A 22837-nucleotide genomic window follows, 5' to 3' on the forward strand; every position below is an offset into this window, starting at 1 on the left:
TATATTAATGAGAAAGGTATATGATTAACTCTTTCACTAATATCATGTGAGACTCGTGGTAAAGAAATCGAGCCAAACATAAACAATATGTTCCAGGCTGTTAATTATGGCACGCGCCATCGTAACTTAAATCGTAGGGCAAAGGATTAATATAATTTAATAAAAATTAAGTATTGTCTAGAATGTCTCTTTCCTCCTTATGATACACGCCAAGCGGTCGAGATCGTCGAGAAAATATTTTCGGTCGCTAGAAACAAGCGACCACAGAGAGAAGGACAGAGACAGATGACTCATTGTTTTGCTAGCGGGCCCAGTTCGGCGTGTCCGCGCGGAGACTCACCGATTACAATCGGAGCTTCTATCCGTTTGTTTTTTCTCTGTCTCGCTCTATCGAAATAACAAAAATTGAAAGAATTTTAAATCATGAACACGGTTGCCAGTTCTCCGTTTTTTTTTTTTTTGACAGACTTCGGTTTCTTGGACTAATATTCAATACTCCAGCAGATGTGAAAATCTCCAATTTTTGTCGAATTAAAATTCTTTCATTTTCTTTTTATTAAATTATATTAATCATATATCTTTCTCATTAACGTAGCAAAAATGCAAATGCAAAAATGATTTCAAAACGTAAACATTGATGAGATATACAATAGTTTACGACTTTCCATACACTATATGTATCGCGTTCGTCGAGGTGATCTGCAAGAACGCGTGGTCTCGGGCGTTGGGTGCAAGATCAGAATATTGGAGATCTTATGTTCGATTCTGCTTTTTCCTTTTTTAATTTTTATTTAATAAATAACATTTTATTTATTAAATTTTATTAATAAACATATTACTCCAAATATACTTTTTATAAAATTTCAAAAATTATATACGTATACTTCAATGTGCTCGAAATTAGTTGCGCATTTCGAGCCGATTTCTGAAATGCTGCCTACTTTTCCTTCACAATCGCTCGACGCTTGACGGCCGAACCGCTCACGCGTGGACGTGTATCTCAAAAGTGTCATAGATAAGAAACATGCTGCGACCATACCTTCCAGCAAATTGTCATGAAAATATTTTCCTTCCTACATAATATTGTATTTTCTTAATAATGGTGATTGAACATCATATTAATAACTTAATGCATTTTACTAAATGTACTTTTAAAATATTACTTTATTATTTTTATGATACATTCAGTTTCAAAGAGTTACTGATCACGTTTTTATGCCACAGAATGTAATATAAAATTTTACTTTACCGCATCATACATCTGGTCATCTATTTGTATTTTTTTTTAGTGGAATAAACCTGGAGAATACATTTAAATGACGTATCAATAATAGAACTTCAAAAATAATAGAGAGTCTTTTTACAATAACGTGAATTTAGATACGGTGAACGCCTTTTCTTAATTAGTCGCTAAGGAAAAGATAATGTGATCATGATATCGATTATGTATCTTTTTTCTTAGAGTGATAAATAACAATATTTTGTATGTATGTGTATTATATATATATATATATATATATATATATATATATATATGCATACATATATCATTTTGCGTGACGCTGTATGTATAGAAAACAACGGCATTATACTAGTCAATCAGCTGTAACCAGTATGACCCGCGTTCACAGTATCATTGCCGCACAACAGTACTGTCAATGTAGTGTAGTGTAGTAGTGTTCTACACACACCATATATATATATATGTGTGTGTGTGTGTATGTGTATGTATATATGTGTGTATATGTGTATATATATATATATATATATATATATATTTATATAGTGTTTTTTGTTCACAAAATAGAAAAAATAGTAGCAGAATATTGTCTGCCTTTGATAAGAGAAGGTTATGGGTGCTTTATAACAAGCGATTCAGTACAATATCTCATCCTTGTATTATCGTAATATACAAGATTGTAATAATGCACCGTGTCGCACTGTGTCTTTTGTTGGAAAGCACTCTAGAAGACCAAAATTGGTTATTGTGATGTGTGTTTCTTGTTGGCACCCTATAAAGCCAGAATGAGAAAGGTTAGCATCTTTATGTTATTCGTAAAAATATCACTTTTATTTATCATACAAGTGATATGATTAAATTTATTGTTATAACAATAAATTGCGCTTTGCCTAATTATGATCCAATGTCAGAGGCGTTCATCGTGGGCTGACTATTTTTAATTTACTGCCAGAGGCGTTAATCGTGAGCTGGCTAGCTATAATAAAATGTCACAGCCATAAATCATATTTTGGCTAGTTATAGACAAATGTCAGAGGCGTTCATCGTGGGCTGACTATTTTTAATTTACTGCCAGAGGCATTAATTGTGAGCTGGCTAGTTAGAACAAAATGCCACAGCCGTAAATCGTGCTTTGGCTAGTTATAGACAAATGTTAGAGGCGTTCATCGTGGGCTGACTATATTTAATTCACTGTCAGAGGCGTTAATTGTGAGCTGACTAACTATAACAAAATGCCACAGCCGTAAATCGTGCTTTGGCTAATTACAAATAAATGTCAAAAGCGTTTATATATGTACTGACTATTTTTAATTTATTGGCAGAAGCATTTCGATTATTAAATTTGGTGAAATACAATTATGGAACCAATTTATAGAATTTTGCGTCTGCAATTAAAGAAATGCAAATAGATGCATTGTCATGATGGAATCAAAAGCTAATTGCTTGACATAACCGAAACAAAGAAATTAATGAAGAAAAAAAACTGAATATCAGTAAATAGTTTCTTTGAAACCTTACAACTTTTGTCTGAAACGTTTTTTCTAAAAACGTTATGTAATAGCCTTGGCACCAGGATGGTCGTAATTGAATCGTAGAACGTGAATCATAGGGCAACGCATTATATTTTGGCGTACTATGCATGCCGATACACGTTCACATTCCTTTACGATTAGTTATAGTCACCTTTATATTCAGCTCCTAAATCCGGAGTCTTTTTGGACACCCTATATAATATATATGTTATACATATATGTATGTATATATATATATATGTATATGTATATATATATATATACAACATACATTACACAGTCAATAGTCACATGCATAATTTTTGTACGATGCTGTACGTTTATGAAATGTATGTAAGTATATCATATTCAAAGTGTTTTAGCAAATATATACACTTACAGGTCAATGTACGTTGACTAACAGCAAGTTACAATAAGTATATTTTTACTAAATGAACACTCTGACTGTGACTTAGATATATTTTCGGATGCAACCATGTATTTGAAATACATGTATACACGTGTAATGTAATAGCACTTTTTCCTTTATTCTTTTTCCCAATGTCATTTTAACTTAGGATGTAACATGTCAGTACGTAAATACATTGCACATACATATGTAACTATTCCATCTCTTTTTATTATGTTAAATGGGCCTTTTACAATTATAAGCCATAAATCAGCCATAAATAAGAAGTCAAACGCTAAAAATTGGCTGTGATCAATTTTTAGCTTCTGACTTCTGATTTGTAACTAATGTGTTATTGTAGAAGGCCCATAATAAAAAGAGATAGAAGTTACTCATACTTAGCTTTTCATGCAGATATAATATAGACACAGTCTATTAGTGAATATTAGAATTATATTTTATGTGCATTATGATGTGTACACACATTATAAAATATATTTCTAATTCATATTCACATATGTATGTAGCTACTTCATCTCTTTTTGTTACGTATAACAAAAAGGTGTACTGATATCTTCTTTTTTCTACGTTTAATAAAAAGAGATAGATACTTATAGTACTTATACATTACTAATATGTCGACTATATATCTAATATAGAAAATTGTATGTACATTATACTATGATAATTCTAACATTGTTGTAAAATATAACAAAACATTATTAGTGAATATAAATTATAATTATATTTTATATGTATTATAATGTACATATACACAATAATGTACAAAATATAATTTTAATATTGCATATATCATTAATTCACTAACATGTTTATGTCTTCACTAATATGTCAATAATATTTTTTGTGTTATTGTGTATATACACATATATTATAATACACATAAAATGTAATTGTAATTCGTATTCATGAATGTCTTTTTATATACAACGTTAGAATTACATTTTATATATCATTATACACATTATAATATAAAATTTTAATATTGCAAAAATGGACATAGAGAATATCTGCATGAATATCTATATATATATATTATGTTATTCATTTATGATAATATATTATCGTAACCTAAAATGGCATTGGATGTAAGAAAAAAGTGCTATTACGGTTTCGTATCGATATATCTATTAATTAAAAATCTGTATTTTATATATATTACAGACTTTTAGTACTGGTGATATATATTAGAACACGGCCTACATTGCATGTGTATATAATACAACTAAATATGTATATAATGCAACTAAATTTCTAAGGTCCGATTCTACAAATATAAGATTAACTTCAATTATGTTTATTTTTTTTTCAATTCTAAAATTGGAAAATTTTCTAAAATAAATCTTACATTGTGGGACCGATCCTAATACACGTCCCTGTTAAGATGGTAATGTAGGAAACGGAATAAAAATATCGATAATTAATCGATCGAATTTCCTGCATGATCATATTAACTTCAGAGGGCGTAAGCAGCTTATACATTGGAAATGAAAACCTGTAATATCGACCTTGATCAAGTTCGGCCTTCGCTCCAGCATCCCCTTAAGGCACCAGCGAAATATAACTCACAGAATAACGGCCCGTATGCAGTTTATGTCTATGACATGAATCGTGAAAAATCAACACACCCCACGATAATTTCCAGTATCACAATGAAACCAGGTATTCCGGATGTATAGGAAATCAAGAAAATAGGTAAAGGAAAAATACTCATAGAAGCAAAAACTGCATTGGCTGCAAATAGGTTAGTTGATAATCCTATTTTTTCTAAGCATAATCTGAAAGCCTTCATTCCAGCATTCCGAGTTTTAAGATTGGGAGTCATACAAGATGTTCCAATTGAAATTGACTTGGAAGCTTGAATTGGAAGCTGTCCTTAGACACATTGAAGTTCCTCGTAATAGTAAAATTCTGGACATCCATAGACTCAACAGGACAACCAAAGACGGCAAAACTGAATATATATCCTCAAAGACACTGCGTATAAAATTTGCAGGCCAGATTTTGCCGCGTGAAATATTCTCGTTTAAGACTAGGCATGAAGTACGTCCTTTCATCCCGAAGCCTCGCATCTGCTTTGCCTGCTATAGAGTTGGACACATTGCAAAAGTGTGCAAGAATTAGCCAAGATGCCTTTATTGTGGGAGCAATAGACACGAAGCGGGAGCCGAGCTCTTGTTCTGGAAGTGTAGAGGATGATAAGTGCATTAACTGCAAAAGTAATCACCTCGCAACTTCCAAGGAATGCCTAATGGTTTTGAAGCAGGATCAAATTATTAACTTGGCTGTCACCGAAAACATCCCCATCGCAAATGCTAGAAGAATCATTAATGATAATAGCAGATATTCTTCCCAAAGCAGGCCTAGAATTTAATAATTGGATTTAAATAGTTTCTCATATTTAAGAAGGAAACCTAACTTTAGTTCTCCGGAACTGTCAAGTTTTGAAAGCTCTAACTCTTTCAATATTTTAGGTTCGGACGACTATGGAGGAGAATACTTATGCAAATATCACCAGTTCGAGTCCAAAATCGCGCACTGATTCCGGTAGCGGACTCAACAAGAACCGTTCATCTCCCTACGCGGGCCCCTTCCAGTCCTTCGCCTTCTCGCAGAAACTCCAGTCAATAACATCTTAATAACGCAGATTATGATAGAAGCACATCAAAATGCGCTCTATGATTATCAAAGAGGTAACGAACGCTTCACAGCTAATAGTTTAGAATATCAGGGTGTCCTCCCTCCTCAGCATGGCTTTGATAACGCAAATTCTTTTGAGGACACGAATTTTATGCTAGAAATTATGAATTTAATTTCGGAATTGATTCATTGCTTTCAAAATCGCAATTTTTCGAGTATTATGAATATAATTCTTTTAATTATTAGAAATATTAATTTTCCTAATAATAATGCGTGCGATTTTATCCTAGCCCCCCCCCCTCCTCCTCCCAATTATTATTAAATTTACCGTTATAGTCAAATAGATCCGTCTGAATTTTGGAATCACAACCAATACTCTGACAGCTATAGGAATAATTTTCGGAATTAATCTGGACAATAAAAATACTCATACTTCTCCCTCATCTTTATCTCCTCTCTCGAGGTCTAAGATCAAAACACTCTATCTTCCGGGTAAATGATTCAAAAAATCTTCAGAGAAATTTAAAATCATACAATTGCAGGAGAGCCCAAGGTAACCTGGCATCCCTGCAGATCCTCTCTCAAGATCATAACGTGATTTGTGTTCAGAAGTCTTTGCTTAAGCCAGGTGACTATCTGAAAATCAAATCTTTTAACGCCGTTAGGGCAGATGTCACGCAAACGGGACACAGTGGTGTCTATACCTGGATTCGGAAGAACATCAAGTTTGAAGCCATTCATTTAGACAACGATTTGATCATGCATCCGTGGAAGTCATCAAGTCATTAAACTCTACTCTACTCTCAAGTCATTAACTCTTGTAAAGACCCTATCATTTTAGTAAATATCTATAGACACCTAGGTCAAGACACTCCTCCCATATTCTATCTGAATTTATTTAATGCCTTGGCAGAATACAATCAAGTTTTGTTCGTAAGAGATTTCAACGCTCATCACACTTGGAGCGCGCCTTTTAATCGGGTAAGAGGTTAATGAAGGCCATTAAAGACAACGATTTTGTAATTCTTAATGATGGTTCTCCTACCCTCGTACATATTTCTGCTCGCAAATCAGTCATTGACCTCGCATTAGTTTCTCCTCTTCTTGCTCCCCTGTGTAATAATTCTGTTCTAGATGACACGTACGGCAGCGATCATTTTCTTGTCGTCACGGAAATTAGACTCTTTCCCTGCTCTTCTAAGAAATTCTGCTACAAATTGAAATTAAAATCGGAAGACTTGAATAAGCTTTACGTTATCCTAAAGAACACTGCTTACGAAATCTCGTGCGACGACACGGTAAGCGTCCTCTCTTAATAAAGGGTGCCTCAAAATGATCTGACATTTTAAATTGCGCGCCATTTTTTTTGCAGCGAACGTAACGTACTAACCTTTAACAACTGGCATCAGGAAGTATTGAGGTTTAGTCATGGAGAATTACACGATCGAGCAACCTGCCACACTGCGGACGAAACAATGCAGTTATTGCAGACGAAGTTTCATGGTCGTGTTATTTCGCGCCGCGGCGATGTGAATTGGCCACTAAGATCGTGCGATTTGACGCCATTGGACTTCTTTCTTTGGGGTTTTCTGAAAGGAAAAGTGTATGCCAATGATCCACAGACCATTCCGGAGTTGAAGGAAGAAATTAGACGTACCATTAATGAAATTAGTCCGCAATTATGCCAAAATGTCATTGAAAATTTTGTCAAAAGAATGAACGTTTGCAAACAGAGTCGAGGCGGCCATTTATCGGATATTGTGTTCCACATATAATCTCCATGTTTGTACTTTATATTAAACTAAAAACATGTGTACTTTTCAAATAAATAATATGTTTTATTAATATATTAAAATGTCAGATCATTTTGAGACACCCTTTACAACACATTTTCTAAACATATTCTGGAATCTGCTAGGAATTTGCTACCTGCTAGCAAGAGTTTACCGTGTAGTAAGGTCAACTCGAATCGTCTAGATTCTCCTCTTTGGTGAAGGATGCGATAACGCAGTCAAAGAACGGAAAAAATCGCTTAAGGAATTCATTGTGTGTCCTGATAGAGTCCATTTTGACAATTTCAGAAAAGCCAAAAAGAAATATGCCAAATGCTTATCCGAGACGCCTTAGTTGGAGAAAGTTAGTAGGAGGATTCAACAATGCCACGCAGCAAATATGGTCTTTCATCAAATGCTTCAGACGCAACAAGGAATCCCTTCCCTCCTGCAAGAACAACCTCTCTAAAGTATCGTTTGAAACAATATATAATATAATGGAATATATGATTTACTTTAGGCTTAGACTTCTGGAATCTCGTCCTATTCTGCCACAAATTCAATCAAATTTCGACTTTCCAGGTCTTGTATTGACAATTTGGCTATTCTTACTACTAATATTAAAATTGGTTTCATCAAAAATTCACTCACGGGGTCTTTTTGCGGTCTTTTTAGATATTATTGCATTCAACAATGTCGACCCTCACATCTTAATTAATGATCTGATAGAAGTTGGCATCCCTGCACCTATTAGGAAATTCATAGAAAATCTTATTAGCAAAAGACGCCTGTATTTTGTGGTCGATGGATCGCTCTCGGGCTCATTCGATTCTTATAAGGGTACGCCACAGGACTCCACTCTTAGTACTATTTAATATCTATAGTACTTTTTAATATCTATATTTTAGAGATATCAATTCTAATCTACACCCGGAATCTCGGATATTACAATATATAAATGATGTCGTTATATACTCTACTCAACGTAACATTAAAGCGGCAATTTCTTCTGTGCAAAATTCAATTAACAATATTTTTACATATCTCAGATACAGAGGACTCTCGTCAAATAAATCGAAATACGTCATATTCTCTCAATCCAAAAGATACTCAGAAGCTTCTGCTATTAAAATTGACAATTCTATCATTTCTAGAATCTACTCTCATAAATTCCTGAAAATTATTTTAGATGAAAAACTGTCAGGCAACTTACAGCTTAAGACTCTACTGAAAAAGGTAAAAAGATTGTAAGTATCAACTCTTCATTGTGTGGCGTTAAATGGGGATCATCACCTAGTCTTCCCTTTCCGTCTATAGAACGACCTTTAGAAGTGCAGTTGAGTATAGCTCACAAATCTTCTCCTGGAGCACAGATTCCACGGACTTTGTCAAACTTCTCCGTATTCAATACAAGACTGTCAGAAAAGCAATAGGATATCGCATTTCCACACCTATAAATGTCATGCTGAGCGAGCCCGGGAGCCCCCCCCTCCCCCTCCATAGATTTAACCTCACCGCCTCCAAGTTCATATATAAATCTATGGCTCATAAATTCAACATCTCATACGAAGCTCTGCGGGAACTTGAATGCGCAGTCTCTCAAAGAAATCGTAAAACCGAAGCTATTAAAAACTCAAAACTTTTCAAAGCTTTCATCTCCCATAATCCAGACAAAAAAATTATACACCGCGCCACATATCCCCCGGCCTTCTGGCACGAAGTAATGTCATAACTTATTATTATATAATACATATGTGAAATCCATGTTAGAATGCAACCAAAAGGACAAAACACTCCATAGCAGCTGATTTCTTGTCCAAAACGTCCGGACGCAGGCAGGATGCTGTCTTCATCTATACAGACGGATCTAAGGAACCGAGCACCGCAGTAGGAGTCGGCGTCTATTCACCGGACCTGGATTTCGCCATTGAGCATAAACTTCCCAGGAAAACTTCTATCTTTTCGGCGGAATTTTGAGTCATACTTCAAGCCACGCTTCTCGCCAGGGATTGCGGAAATAAAAATATTGTCATATTTTCTGACTCCAAAAGTGCTCTTGACGCAATAAATAACAATAGATATATCCATAATAACTTTATTATTTACGACATTAGACAGAATATTTTGAATACTTCAAAGAAGGGAATTAAAATCACCCTTTTTTGGGTTCCATCTCATTCAGGTATTCCAGGAAACGAGAAAGTGGACGAGATTGCTAAACATGCTTCCACAGAGGCACACGCCCCGGTCTTTAAAATTCCATATGAAGATATGTCCACTGAATCCAAAGAGATTTAGGGCATATCTAAAATTAGCGATAGCATATAAAAGCACACTTCATCACGAGCGTTTTCCTATGAAACCTGATTCAATAAAACCTCTCTTAATAGAGAGGAAATCGTCGTAGTTAACCGTCTTAGATCCAACCACTATAATTTCAATAGCAGTCTTCACAGAGTAAACATTGTGGACTCAGCATGCCTCTGCGGAGCAGAGGACACCTATCATGTCATTTTCCAGTACGAGCTCTGCAGTCAAAAGTCATCTCCTCTTCGTAATTATTGTAGATCTAAATTTCCTGAATCCCCTGATGACGTCTTTCCCACCCTGTCCCATCCTTCTCCTAAACTTTGTAGGCTCTTTATGGCTTTTACGAAGGTCTCCGAGTTTTACTTTTGGTAATCTCCCCTCTCCCATGACGCGCGACCACCGTCGGGTGGCAGCAGGCGCCCGATTTGGGGAGACGGCTTCCCCCTCTTAGAGTCTTATGCAATCGATTTGCATGCAATCGGAAGCATACCAGCATAAGGCGGATACTCAATGACTCGGTTCCAACCTGCCTGGTTGTGGAGCCAATAAAAAGAAGAAGAAGAAGCTTGTGTTAGCTCCGGGATGGGGGTCGCCATTGTCGGGCGTATGCGTTCCATGCTCTCCAATGTAGCGCAATTTCCTGTTATCTTTTATCAATTAAGCTTATCTTCGTGTACACTATTTCTACTTATAGCTATCTTAATGTTATTATTATCTAGGATTTCCAAGACCTCATACGGTCTTGTATATTGATCGGAAAATTTTCCTTTTATCGGTTCTTTTAGTAGGTAAATTTGGTCGCCGCGTTTGAATACTCGAGGATTGATCTTTTTATTTTAGTATTGTTTCGACCGTCGTTTTGCCTGAGTAAGTTTTCATGAGTAATTTCCTGCACATCGCGGAGTCGGTTGAACAATGAGATCAGGTATTGCGCGTACGTAACATTTAAATTCACTCAACAAAACCGAATTGCTCGTCGGTATTCGAGTTTGCCGAATACTAATTTATGCGGTATAAATTTCGTGCCTGCACGTTTGTATATGAGAATGTTACTCGTCCCACTCGCTATTTCGATTTATATATTGTTTAAGATATTCCCAGAGTATATGGTTTCTCTCGATCGTTTGATTGGGGGTGGTACGCCGTGATTTTAAATTGTGTTATCCAAAATTTATATGCTACGGCGTGCTAAGAGCGCTCAGAACGTTCGATCCGTGAGAACAGTCTTAGGGCGCTGTAAGTGCAAATAAAATCGCTTACGAAGTCACGTCGATGGCTGTGATCTGTTTTAGCGGTATGGCGAGAGAATATTTAGTTAGCAGATCTTGTATTGTTAATACATACGCATTGCCCATTCGAGTTTCCGGTAGCGGACCCATGATATCCATGGAAATCTTTTCAAATGGAAATCTTTACGCACACGAGTTTTTTCAACTGACAGTTTCTACAACTTTGTATATAACGCTAAATGTCAGTTTTCATTTTCGATACTATTGGTATACTGTTTAATGCAAATATGTCTTCGTGACACCTTTATTTTACCTTTATTGGGTGAGAGTTCCCAAACGGCTTCCGTGGCGTATGTGCGACTCAATTCCACGAGTCTCCCCTAAGCAGTGATAGGGTGCGGACGTGCGCGTGTCACTCGCTCACGTATATTCCGGACGCATATCGTGTATCAGTCAGGCCCGCGTAACATAGCGTAGTGCTATTTGTAGCGTAGCCCTTTTCGAGCGAATATTCTAATAATCTTATATTTTCTTTTTTACATACCAATTATGAATCGTATAGTTTGCCTAAACTTTAACCTTGCTTAAATTAAATCTGAGGCACTCCATGGCCTCGCTTTCCGGAGGGAAGAACGGTGCATTTGGTGCGTCTTTCGCGCTTATCCCCTCAATCATTAATGTAGAATCTCCCTCTTCCTACGAAGCGGATGCTTTCTCTCCTGATTCTCCTGCATCCATTCAATCTGAGCAAACGACCCTGAGGGCCTCCTAGAGAATCTCTACAAAGAGACAGGAATTATAATGCCGCCTTTCTTGCGTAACAAAATAGTTCCCATTATTCCGATTGTATCGGATGGTACAACAGGCAAACTTTCTTCTGCAAGCATAAATTGTCTATCTATGGTCCAAAGCAACTCGGACGAAATGGACATCGACGAACAACAGTCTCAAATCAGAAAGTGTCCCTTGCAGGAAAACTTTGGAGGAAAGTTCCAACCAAACGCAAATATCTCCCGCCAAGAAATGCGCAAACACGCCTCTTTCTGACGCGCCTACAGCGCCGCAGGCTCAGACAAGTTATGCCAAGAACAACAGTCATAAGTCAACCAAAATCCAGATGACAAAACTCCATTACGATACGGAACACGTGACATGGGCCTCTTTGTGGTATATGTATATCCCAACAACAGGGACAGCACCATGCTTATTAGCAGAATTATTGCCAAAGCCAGTATTCCAGTATTCTAAATAAAAAAGATTGGTAGAAGAAAGATTTTAGTTGTAGTCAAAACAGTCTCTGTGACAAATAGGTTAGGTTAATCGTGTGAAAACACGATTTTTCCTAAGCATAATCTCCGTGCTTTCATTTCAACTTTTAAAGTTCTCAGAACCAGCATTATACGTTCTACAACAAATTGACTTAAAGACATTTAAAGAGTGCATTGAATCAAAAACTAAAGTTCTCGACGTTCAGAGATTCAACCGCGCGTAAAAACGTAAGGAATGGCAAAGTGGAATATATTTCGTCCAGGACAATACGTATAAGATTTGCAAGACAATTGCTGCCACAAGAGATCTTCATCTACAAGGTAAGACATGAGGTTCGCCTCTTCATTCCTAGACCGTGGATGTGCAATCTTTGCTACAGAGTGGGACACGTTAGTGATTCATGCAGGGATATCCCCAGATATCTGTATTGCGGCGAAAATAAGCATGATTTGTGAGGAGGCCCCTAAATGTTATTAATTGTCACGGTAATTACTGGGCTAATGATTATATAACTGCCCTATCATTAGCAAACAGTGTGCTATTATCAGCCGTTGAAAATATTTCCATTGCCGATGCCAGGAGTACTATCAGTAGCAAATCTTCCTTTTTCACCCCTCCCTTGTCTTACAGCAATAAGATATTATTTACTACTCTAATCTTTTTAGGGAAATACGACTACATTTGAAAATTTCAACAAGTTTGATCTCCTGAATGGGGAAGAGCCTGAAGAAGAACGTTTGACTTATGCGAATGTATTAAAATCTCGTTCTCACTCTTCTTCACAGAAGTTAAAAAACAACATCCAGAGGGATGAATTACTTCGTCGTGCATATCGTCCAAAGGTAACCCAATCTGCCAGGACTCAATACAAATCAGAAGTCCATCGCAACAACTTAAATGAAGTTGACGGTAGAACACCTCCCACATCTGGCAATAAAGTGACTTTCCAAAACGATCCACCTTCTCATGCGGACTTCCGTGGGACAGATATCGACAATAACATTGGCGTCACTTCCGCAGGAGAATACTGCTCCTATCCCAAAATTAGGCATTCTTCCTGCCTTACTGGCATCCTCGCTACTAAGATACAAATGTTCAAACACGCAAAAAACCACTTTTAACTAGGATTCTAACAAACAATTAAAAATATTTCAGTGGAATTCTCTAGGAATTCGGCATAATCTCCCTTCATTACTTGCTGCAGCAAAGAATTACGACATTTTTTGTATACAAGAGACTCTTCTTAAGCATAATGCCTTTAAAATTAGAGGTTTTAAAATAATTAGAAAGGACATCGTTCAGACAGAAGATAGAAGTGTTTGTATTCTCATTCGGGACATATAAACTAAGAGGTTCTCGATTTTAAAGATACAGTCTATCCATCCGCAAAGTTTCTAGTAATTAAATTTTTTACTCTAATACAGAATCTGTGGTTGTGGTCAATACTTATAGACATCCCGATCAAAAAACTCTCGTCACTTTCTATAATTCTTTAATGAATTGCGTGACTACAAAAACTTCATTATTTTAGGCGACTTCAATGCTCATCACACAGCTTGGGAAGGCAAGCAACAATCAACAGCGGGGAGGAAGCTCCTTCAGATGATAAACGAATATGATTCTCATCATTCTCAATGAGAAAACATCCACTTTCCTGCGATCCTCTTCACGGCCTCAGTTATCGACTTGGCTTTGGCGTCTCCGCAGTTGGCACCGCTTTGTAATGCTTCCGTAGAATCCGACACATTCGGGAATGACCATTTCCCTATAGTTACTACTATAGGCGTACGGGGTACCTTAAGATATAGAGTTACCTTAAGATTCAAATTTTCCTATAAATTATCTCTATCTAAGGAAGAGTACCAAATCCTATTTCATAAATTGCTTTTTCTGTTAAAAATTTACCACCGATGGACAGGAAAGATGTACTAGATTGTTACGATGCATTCACGCAAGTTATTATTGAGTCTGCCACAAGTTTTATTCCGGAAAGCGGAATAGCTTTCCACGTACATCACCAAAAGCTCGAACCTCTCCCCTGGTGAAACGAATCCTGTTCGAATGCTGTGTAGAACAGAAAAAAGGCTATTAAGGACTTTCATATCTAATCCTACCAATGAGAATCATATCGAATTCCAAAAGACTCACATTGCTTGTTTTAAAAAGCTTTCCGAACAAAAACGTGAAGGCGCAAATTAGTGAACAGTTTTAATGATAAGACTCCCACTAAACAAATTTGGTCACTAATTAAAAGCTTTAAAAGGAATATAACTTGCAACAATGGAACAACGCAAGACCTTCGGGATGCCTCATTGGACAATATTATTTCTAAAATATGCCCCCCATTTTCTTACTGTGATCGCTCTAAAACTCTTGAAACAATGAAATCTGAAGACAATCAGAGTTCGTGCATCTGCACCTGATGATCCTCTTACTTTCGAAGAACTTAAAAACGCGCTCAAATCAGTTCGTAAGAATTCTGCCCCTGGCTTGGATCAAATTAGTTACAAAATGTTAGAACAAATCCCTACCGAATTTGAGACTTATCTCTTATCCATATTCAATAAAATTTTCTCTGAGGGTATCTTCCCACATTCCTGGAAAAGCTTCCTGATGGCGCTTATTCTTAAGCCGAGTTCTAAAGCGGTCAGATCCATTTCGCTTATGTCATGCGTATGCAAGTCATGCTCATGGAGCGTATCTTTAACCAGCTCAGTCTTTGATATGAGCTGGTTGTTGAATGCAGGCCCATTCTACCACAATCACAATCGGGTTTTAGGCCTTTTAGAGCCTGTGATGGCTTGGCCACTCTAGTCACTTCGGTGAGAACTGATTTTTTGAATCAATCTCCTGCGGTTGCTGTTTTTCTGGATAGCAGACGCATTTGACAATGTGGCTTCACACATTTTATTGGAAGATTTAAGAGAGATTGACATTCCTGTTCTTTCTAGAAAATTCATTGAAAATCTTATCAATGTTAAATACTTTAATTTTGTCATAGATAGTGAGCTGCACGGACTATATGACGCCTATAAGAGTACACCTCAAGGATCTAAAGTAAGTCTGTTCTTATTTGACATCAGGGACTTTAGACAGCATTTGCATCAAGACACCCGATTCCTTCAATGTGCAGATGATGTAATCCTATTTTCCACACATCGGGACATAAATAAAGCCATCAGATCCATTCAGCACTGTTTAGATCAAATATACGGTCATCTAAAATTCAGAAATCTGGAAGTGTCGCTTCAAAAATCTAATTGGGTTATTTTCGCACAAGGTAACACAATAAAGATTCCGAAGAGCAGCATCAATGGGAGCATAATTCCTAGAATACACTTGCACCGTTTCTTGGGCGTTATTCTAGACTATATTGACGGTAAGCTACATTTGAGATATCTTATTAGTAAAGAAAGAAAAATCTCTGCCATCGCATCAACACTATCAAGTGTCACATGGAGTTAGCATCCTGAGCTTCTCCTCACCGTCTACAGAGCCGTCTACGTTTCGTAGTGCTGTAGAATATGGATGTCAATTCTTTACCTGGAAACCTACGGCTCCCGATTTCATCAAGTTACAGCGATTACAATACAAAGTAATCAGGAAGGCAATGGGATATCGTATCTCAAACTCAATAAATGTCATGCTCACTGAAGCAAGGAATTTAATTTAAACATTAGATTCAATCTCATTGCCTCCAAGTTTATATATTAAGCTGCAGTCGGAGCTGCAGTCTTTCACCTGAAATGGAGGATGACATTAAACACAGATTTCCTTCATCTTCTCGGCTGAGTTGTGGACTATCTACTAGGCCATACAGATTATTAACGATCTTGACCTTTCCAGAAGCGTTATTTTCTCTGACTCAGAGTGCGCTTGAAGCGTTTCAAAATCTTCAAAAGTACAGCGTGACTATATAGTATATTATATTAAACGAGCCTATCTGGACATTTTAAAAAGGGTAGAGAAATTACATTTTTCTGGGTTCCCGCACACTCAAGAATACCTGGTAACGAATCGGCTGATCAAGCCGCAAAGCTAGCCGCATTGGAAGCCCAATTTTCGAGTCCCTTATGAGAATTATAGTAGTATCATCTATTTAGGCAAATAAACAAAGCGTAGAATACATGAAAGAAGTCTCTATCACTAAGGGTACTCTGTACTTCGAACATTTCTACACAAGTTCCACGAAGACATGGTTTCATAAGACTATCTTAACGAGGGAACAGATCGTCCTTATCAACCGACTCAGATCCAACCATGTTGCCCCTGCGGAGAATCTCGTCAAATGGTTCATCAATCATATAATCTTTCATTATGAAAAGTTCTACAAATTCTACTCCAATCCGAAACCATATTACAAAAGAATTTCCAAACTCCCCTCAAGATCTTCTTCCTGCCTTATATTTTTCTCCCGCCAAGCTGTGTCGTCTACTTTTGGCCTTCATCAAGGCCAATAATCTTTTCTTTTGATCTTCCTTTGCTCCTCTCCCTCTCTCCCATGACGCGCTATCTACCGCTGAGTGGCAGCAGGCGTCCGGATTCTGAGGAGGAGGCAGCCATATCGATTTGTAGCTGATGCTTTCTTTAAACCTAACCGCAATAAACCTTATTTACCGCAGACCTCAGTGGCTTAGTACCAACCTTTGGGTTGCCTAGCCAGCATCTAAGAGAAAGAAGAAGATCTCAATTCCATCTCACCGCTCACGTTTAAGTGAGCCTAACTTCGAGTTAAACAATTCATTGGTAAAGAAAGGCGATTAAATGATTGTAAAAAGGAACGACGGCAGTATATAGTTGTAAAAAGAAAGGAATATAAGTCATTCCTTTCAAATTTCGAATTTCGATTGATCGATTCCCTTATGTACTATGCATTATGCGCAAGTCTGCAGCCATAACACACCGACTCCCCTTGCTTTTCGCATGGATGGTTTAGTGATACTCGGTGTGACTCTCTCGACGTTTCTGAACGATCTCACACTAGTGCACATCGAGTACACACGAATATTTCCGGCTGGTGTGTATTAGTGGCACACCAGTAAGTGTTTTCGAATGTAGCTTAAGGCTAATTCTACAATGTGCTCTTTGTTTCCTGTTTCTTACTGTTTGTCTTTGTTTGTCTCTTGCCTTTTTGGTCAATAAGACAAGAAACACGGCACATTGTAGAATTAGCCTAAGAGCTAATGGCGAAAATACCACAGTGCAGACGATATTTATCTCTCGCTTAGATAATGTACTTGAAACCTTCAATACGCATGCGCACATTCCTAACCAATCTTATTCGCATGTATAGAAGTGAGAGATCCTATATTGAGTACTTTCCATTTGATGATACATAAATCAACATAAGTATCGTTTTATCTTTGTCATTTTCTGAATGTCAAGAAGGATAGAACAACGCTTATATCGACTCATATCATTAAATGGAAAGCACCCATTCTTCTATTTCGCTGTCTTCGCACACCTCCCCACTCCTAAAAAGAGGCTGCGTTAACAATATAGCAGAATATTATATATATGGGCCACATGAATCATCACATCTAGAATGGACCGCTGATGGCAGTGGTGGAGGTAAAAAAACGAGTAGAATGAGAGGCAAATAATAGGAAGATCGTTTTTCCTCTGTTTACTGAAGTCTGATTGGTTGTTGTTAATCCAACAGTAGTGTATGCTATGACAAAAGATTCTGACTAAAAGCGAGTACGCTGTTGCTTGCGTAAAAGAAATGTTAATGAAATATTAATAAAATTTAATAAAATAACAAATTATTGTATTTTTTTGCAAAACGTCAGTAACCTCTGCATCCAGTTTTCACAAGTAAGTATATTTCATGGTGTTAATGGTCAACCCATCTAGTGACAAAAAACCGCGGATACTTTTTAGATGACCCAATATAATACCACATATTTATACCATCGATATATTAAAAAGGTTAACCTATCGATGTCGATGAGTTAACTACAATATAAACCATGTATAATATTAATATATATTATTGCTATGTATAAGACGATTTTATTTATTATAGTATTTACTGAATACTCATACATACACACATACAATAGTCAGTTTAATATTTATAAACTAGATGCTGTTTCTTTTTCTTCATAGTGCGATTGTTGTTTAAGCAAATTCAGCAAATTACAAATAAATATATGTAAAATAAAAGAGAAAGAGAGAGAGAGAGGGGAAAGGAGGGAGAAGGATAGATAATTAATGAGATGTTAATTAATATTCTAATTTATAGGTTCCCAAAAAATAAAGATAGAAGAAACAAATGGTTACAAGCAATCAATATGAATCAAGTTTCACAATATGCTCGGCTGTGCTCCAACCATTTTAAATCATCAGATTATCAAGAAACATTACGTGGACTAAAAGGGAGACTTAAAAACACTGCTATTCCTTTTTTTAAATTACTTCACACGAAATCAATTGTGATAACATAGCATCATCTAGTGACGAAGAATTTCATATTGAAATACAACAGATATTTGGAGAATGACTACATAACACAGTAATCAAGTAATTTTCAATATAAAAATATACCTATGGTATTTTCAGAATACATATAAGAAACAATCCGGTGAAATTAAAATAGAAGAATGCAGTGTGGAATGTAATGATGCTACAAAAGATAATTCTAACTCATTGAAAAGGTTTAACAGTATATTTTTTACTAATATAGTATTATCTCCATAATACTTATATTAATGTATTCTTTTTCTAGAAAATCAATGGAAGATGAAAAAATAGACTTTCCTTTGAAACATATTAAACATATGAAGGATAATGTATGATATTAAGTATCTAGAAATTCGGACGAAGCGACAATGATATTAGACGTTGCATTAGAAACAATTGCAGAACAGGTAAAGAAAATACAACATTTGCAAGTGCAGGCATGTAAACTAAAAAAACCGAGAGTTTGATTGAGTTAAATAAACATTTACATGACAATAATTTCATTTCTAAAGAAACTTTAGAACGTATGAACGTAAGTGTTTCTTAAAATGCGTATGATATGATTATGCTATACAGGGGATGCATCACTATAAGTCATAATTTAATAATAATATATCCAGTAAATTACTAGCAAATTATCGTCAAGCACAAACGCTTTGTTTGATGTCAAAGATTTTGTTTTTGATCAAGATTTTTTTATGATATAATTGTTGTAAATATGTCATATAGAGTTTTAATTTCATGTATTATTTCTTTTATTTGTTCTCGCCTTTAACACTTATAGAATTATAATTATTATTACAAATAGGTATACAACTTTAACTCGCAAAAGGAAATCACATTACAAATTGTATATATTTAAAATGTTACAGTTCGCTGCTCCAGTTGTCAAATTTATTATCCAAAAACTCCTATCTAAACCTCATACGTTTCCCTCTAAAATTACAGACCTTTGCAGTGAGTTTACACTTTTATTTTCCAAAAGCATACGAGTATGTACGAGAAACATTTTTAAAGATTTTACCTCATGAAGGTACGATTCGTTCCTAATATTGGGTCATCTAAAAACCGCAAATACTTTTTAGATGACCCAATATATCAATGTGGATGGTAACCCTGGAATATGTAAACCTACGTTACAATTTTTTAAAAAAAGATAGAAATTGCGCGCGAAAAAAATGAAGGAATCCTGTGTTCCTTAATTATGGATGATATAACAATTTTTAAAAAAATTGAATGGTATATAAATGATTATGTAGGATATATTATTTATGGGAAACACATGAATGATATTGATTTATTTAAAGCTTTCCTAACAGCTTCCAGTGTTATTGTACTTATGTATATTGTAGGTGTCAATGGTCACTGAAAGCTTCCAATTGCGTATTATTTTATTGAGTCATCTAAAAAGTATCCGCGGTTTTTTGTCACTAGATGTGTGTTGATGGTCATATATCTAGTGACAAAGTACCGCGGATACTTTTTAGACCCAATATAAACTCATTGAATAGCACGAAACGAGCAAATATAGTAAATGATACATTAATATCTCTACATGAAACTGGTTTTAGTCACTTCTGTAAGAAATCGATAATAAACACACTCCGCGACTAATCGATTATAATCACACTCCGCGACTGATGCGCTACTGCACCATTTTGCGCAGTGCTATTCGGCGCCACTTTCAAAACTTGGGACCATCTCGAAACACTCGTTACTGCATTCTTATAACGACAAATGTTTATTAAAAAGTGTAATAACGCGGTTGACTTTTGTCCTAGAGACTTTTGTCCACATTGAAATGAGAAAATCATTGTATTGATTGACTAAATTATTTATTAAATAAAAACCAGTTTATCCGATAAAACCTTTGTCTATCAAATTGATTAAAACAAGAAATAGGCTGGTAATTGCCTTCCGAAGAAGATTCTTTTGAAAATAATTATCAAATCCGAGGATCTTTCACTTCCATCACCTTCGATGGACCGCGAAATCACTTCGCAATTACACAGGTGCGAAATTAAGCATTGACGACGATTTGTAAGTTTATTTTTTACATCCGATTTCAAAAGAAAAAATTTTTATACTTTTGGATCCGTGCCATATATTAAAACTGATACGCAACTCGTTTGGAAAACTGCAAGTCATCGTTGACGGAGATGGTAACATTATAAAATGGTCTTTTCTGGAGAAATTGGTACAATTTCCAGAACAACATGGTTTGCATGCTGCAACTAAAATTAGCAGATGGCATTTGAATTGGCAGAATGAAAAAATGAAAGTTTTTCTGGCAGCTCAAATGCTTAGCAACAGTGTTGCAAAAACATTAGCATATTTACGTGACGACTTGCAGTTATTAGATTTTAAAAATAGTAAGGGAAAAATTTTGTCTCATGATAAAGCATTCGATATATTGAATTCGCGCAATAAATTTAATACTGATCCACAGAAAATGTTTATTTCAGACTGTAATGTTCATGACATTCAAAGCAAAATCGCGAATATTGTAACATTCATAAAATCATTGACTGTTAAGGCTCCTGACTACTTACTCAGCCAAGAACTCTGCGTTGACGGTGGTGACACAGAATTAGACAGCGGTCTGGCGAAATCACACACTTAAGCACGAGCCCATGTCCGTGTGCTCGCCTGTGGCGCGCCGAGAGTGAACGAGACAGCGAGCTCCTTCTCCTACTAGTAGCTTGTTTCAAGCATCCAAGAATGCTCGGCAATCGACCGCTCGGCGGCCCAAGGCATCAATAAAGGGCGGGGAGCATTTTGAATAACATATAAGTTTTAATAAATTGTAGTAATAATGTATTCCTCCAATTAATCCAGAATAATATAAATCATGTTAAAACGCAACAGTTTACGAGATATTTAATTGTTTACGATTTGCCATGCGCGTTATAGTATACCTCTTCTTCATAAACTCGAGTAGCAAGAATAATTCAGTAGAAGTAGAATTTTACCGAAAAAAAATTATAATCAGCATTTCTCTTCACGAAAGTCTCGAAAGGCCATCAGAAAAGAAATGCGTATGTTCGAGACTCGAGACTTGTGAAGAAAGTATGCGAAAAAAAATCGAATAATTGCAAAAAACACGTTTTTCGCTTATAAAACGAAAGATATTGATTGTATGGAAAAAAATTCGGTATAAAAAAATGTAGATATTCGAAATACGTACAAAATAAGTCATGGAATATTAAAATCGATCTATTAGTTCAGTAGAAAAAAAATTAAAAAACATCAAAAAAGGTCTTTTTTTCGTTCGCTCTGTGTTCATTGTGCTCATCTCGCGTTCGCGAGATACAGATTACTAAAGCCATCTATTAGAAAAATAATGAATTTCTTTTTACTACATCTAATATTTTATTAAAACGCATTTTCACTTTCAAGTATTTTGAAATGTTTCTCGTACATTTTAGCATTTAATTACACCTACTTCCTCATTTTTCTTAAATTTGAACATATTATCACATAAATATATGTATATTTGAATGTATTGTTTGCTATTTAACATTTTATTTGATTATATATATTTTAAGTTATGCAAATTTAAACAATAGCATGGCATTTTGCTAATGTGGTCCTTTATGCGTATTAATTACTAACGGCTTCTTTTTTGAGATTTTTAATTCAAAATAATTATTCCTTGAACTATTGTAGTTCTAATATTAATCTATAACTTACATTACTATAGATTTTTATAGGCTGCCAAGCTGCTTATATATACAGAGTATTTGGAAAATAATAATAAATCTTTCGCATAAGGGCAGATTGGACTAAACTGAGAAGAAAAGTACTCTAACATTTTGCAATTTTCATAATAGTTAACAAAATATTAATTGCTAAAAATTTACGAAAATTGATCTTCAATAATTTTTACTCAAGTATTATCAATTTTACAGAAAAACTACAAAAAACAAAAATTATTTATTTTCTTCTCATAAAACTTTACGAATTTTTTC

The 22837-nt window shown here is 35.6% G+C and overlaps 1 protein-coding gene and 4 long non-coding RNA genes across 17 annotated transcripts in view; 3 read left to right on the plus strand and 2 right to left on the minus strand.

The window, feature by feature from the left end:
• The window catches only part of LOC105148537 (uncharacterized), a 96834-nt gene extending 74467 nt beyond the window's left edge, over positions 1 to 22367 (minus strand). Inside the window, exon 1 of the mRNA XM_087406842.1 lies at positions 21419 to 22367. The gene's annotated coding sequence lies outside the window, so the exon portion shown is untranslated. The remainder of the gene's footprint in view (positions 1 to 21418) is intronic.
• LOC105148539 (uncharacterized) lies at positions 1587 to 9680 on the plus strand. 13 transcript variants are annotated; one of them, XR_015545406.1, is made up of 7 exons: positions 1587 to 1736; positions 1808 to 2034; positions 4642 to 4876; positions 4979 to 5874; positions 6364 to 6802; positions 6956 to 7119; positions 7194 to 7676. It is a non-coding gene; the product is annotated as an uncharacterized LOC105148539 (long non-coding RNA). The 13 variants fall into 13 exon arrangements; XR_015545405.1 differs by having other exon boundaries at positions 1587 to 1724; XR_015545400.1 differs by lacking the exon at positions 4642 to 4876 and adding an exon at positions 6158 to 6284 and having other exon boundaries at positions 1589 to 1724; positions 5656 to 5874.
• On the minus strand, positions 2248 to 4613 carry LOC147909452 (uncharacterized). Its single transcript, XR_015545409.1, has 2 exons — positions 4530 to 4613; positions 2248 to 4448 (listed from the first exon to the last, which is right to left on the minus strand). It is a non-coding gene; the product is annotated as an uncharacterized LOC147909452 (long non-coding RNA).
• On the plus strand, positions 14198 to 18788 carry LOC105148541 (uncharacterized). Its single transcript, XR_015545296.1, has 3 exons — positions 14198 to 15223; positions 15403 to 18218; positions 18649 to 18788. It is a non-coding gene; the product is annotated as an uncharacterized LOC105148541 (long non-coding RNA).
• Positions 18847 to 20733, plus strand: LOC147909453 (uncharacterized). The gene is made up of 2 exons (XR_846452.2): positions 18847 to 19060; positions 19132 to 20733. It is a non-coding gene; the product is annotated as an uncharacterized LOC147909453 (long non-coding RNA).
• Positions 22368 to 22837: the final 470 nt, after the last annotated feature.

The sequence above is a fragment of the Acromyrmex echinatior genome, chromosome 6 (assembly GCF_024713525.1).
Source record: "Acromyrmex echinatior isolate Ae372 chromosome 6, ASM2471352v2, whole genome shotgun sequence".
Lineage (NCBI taxonomy): Eukaryota > Metazoa > Arthropoda > Insecta > Hymenoptera > Formicidae > Acromyrmex > Acromyrmex echinatior.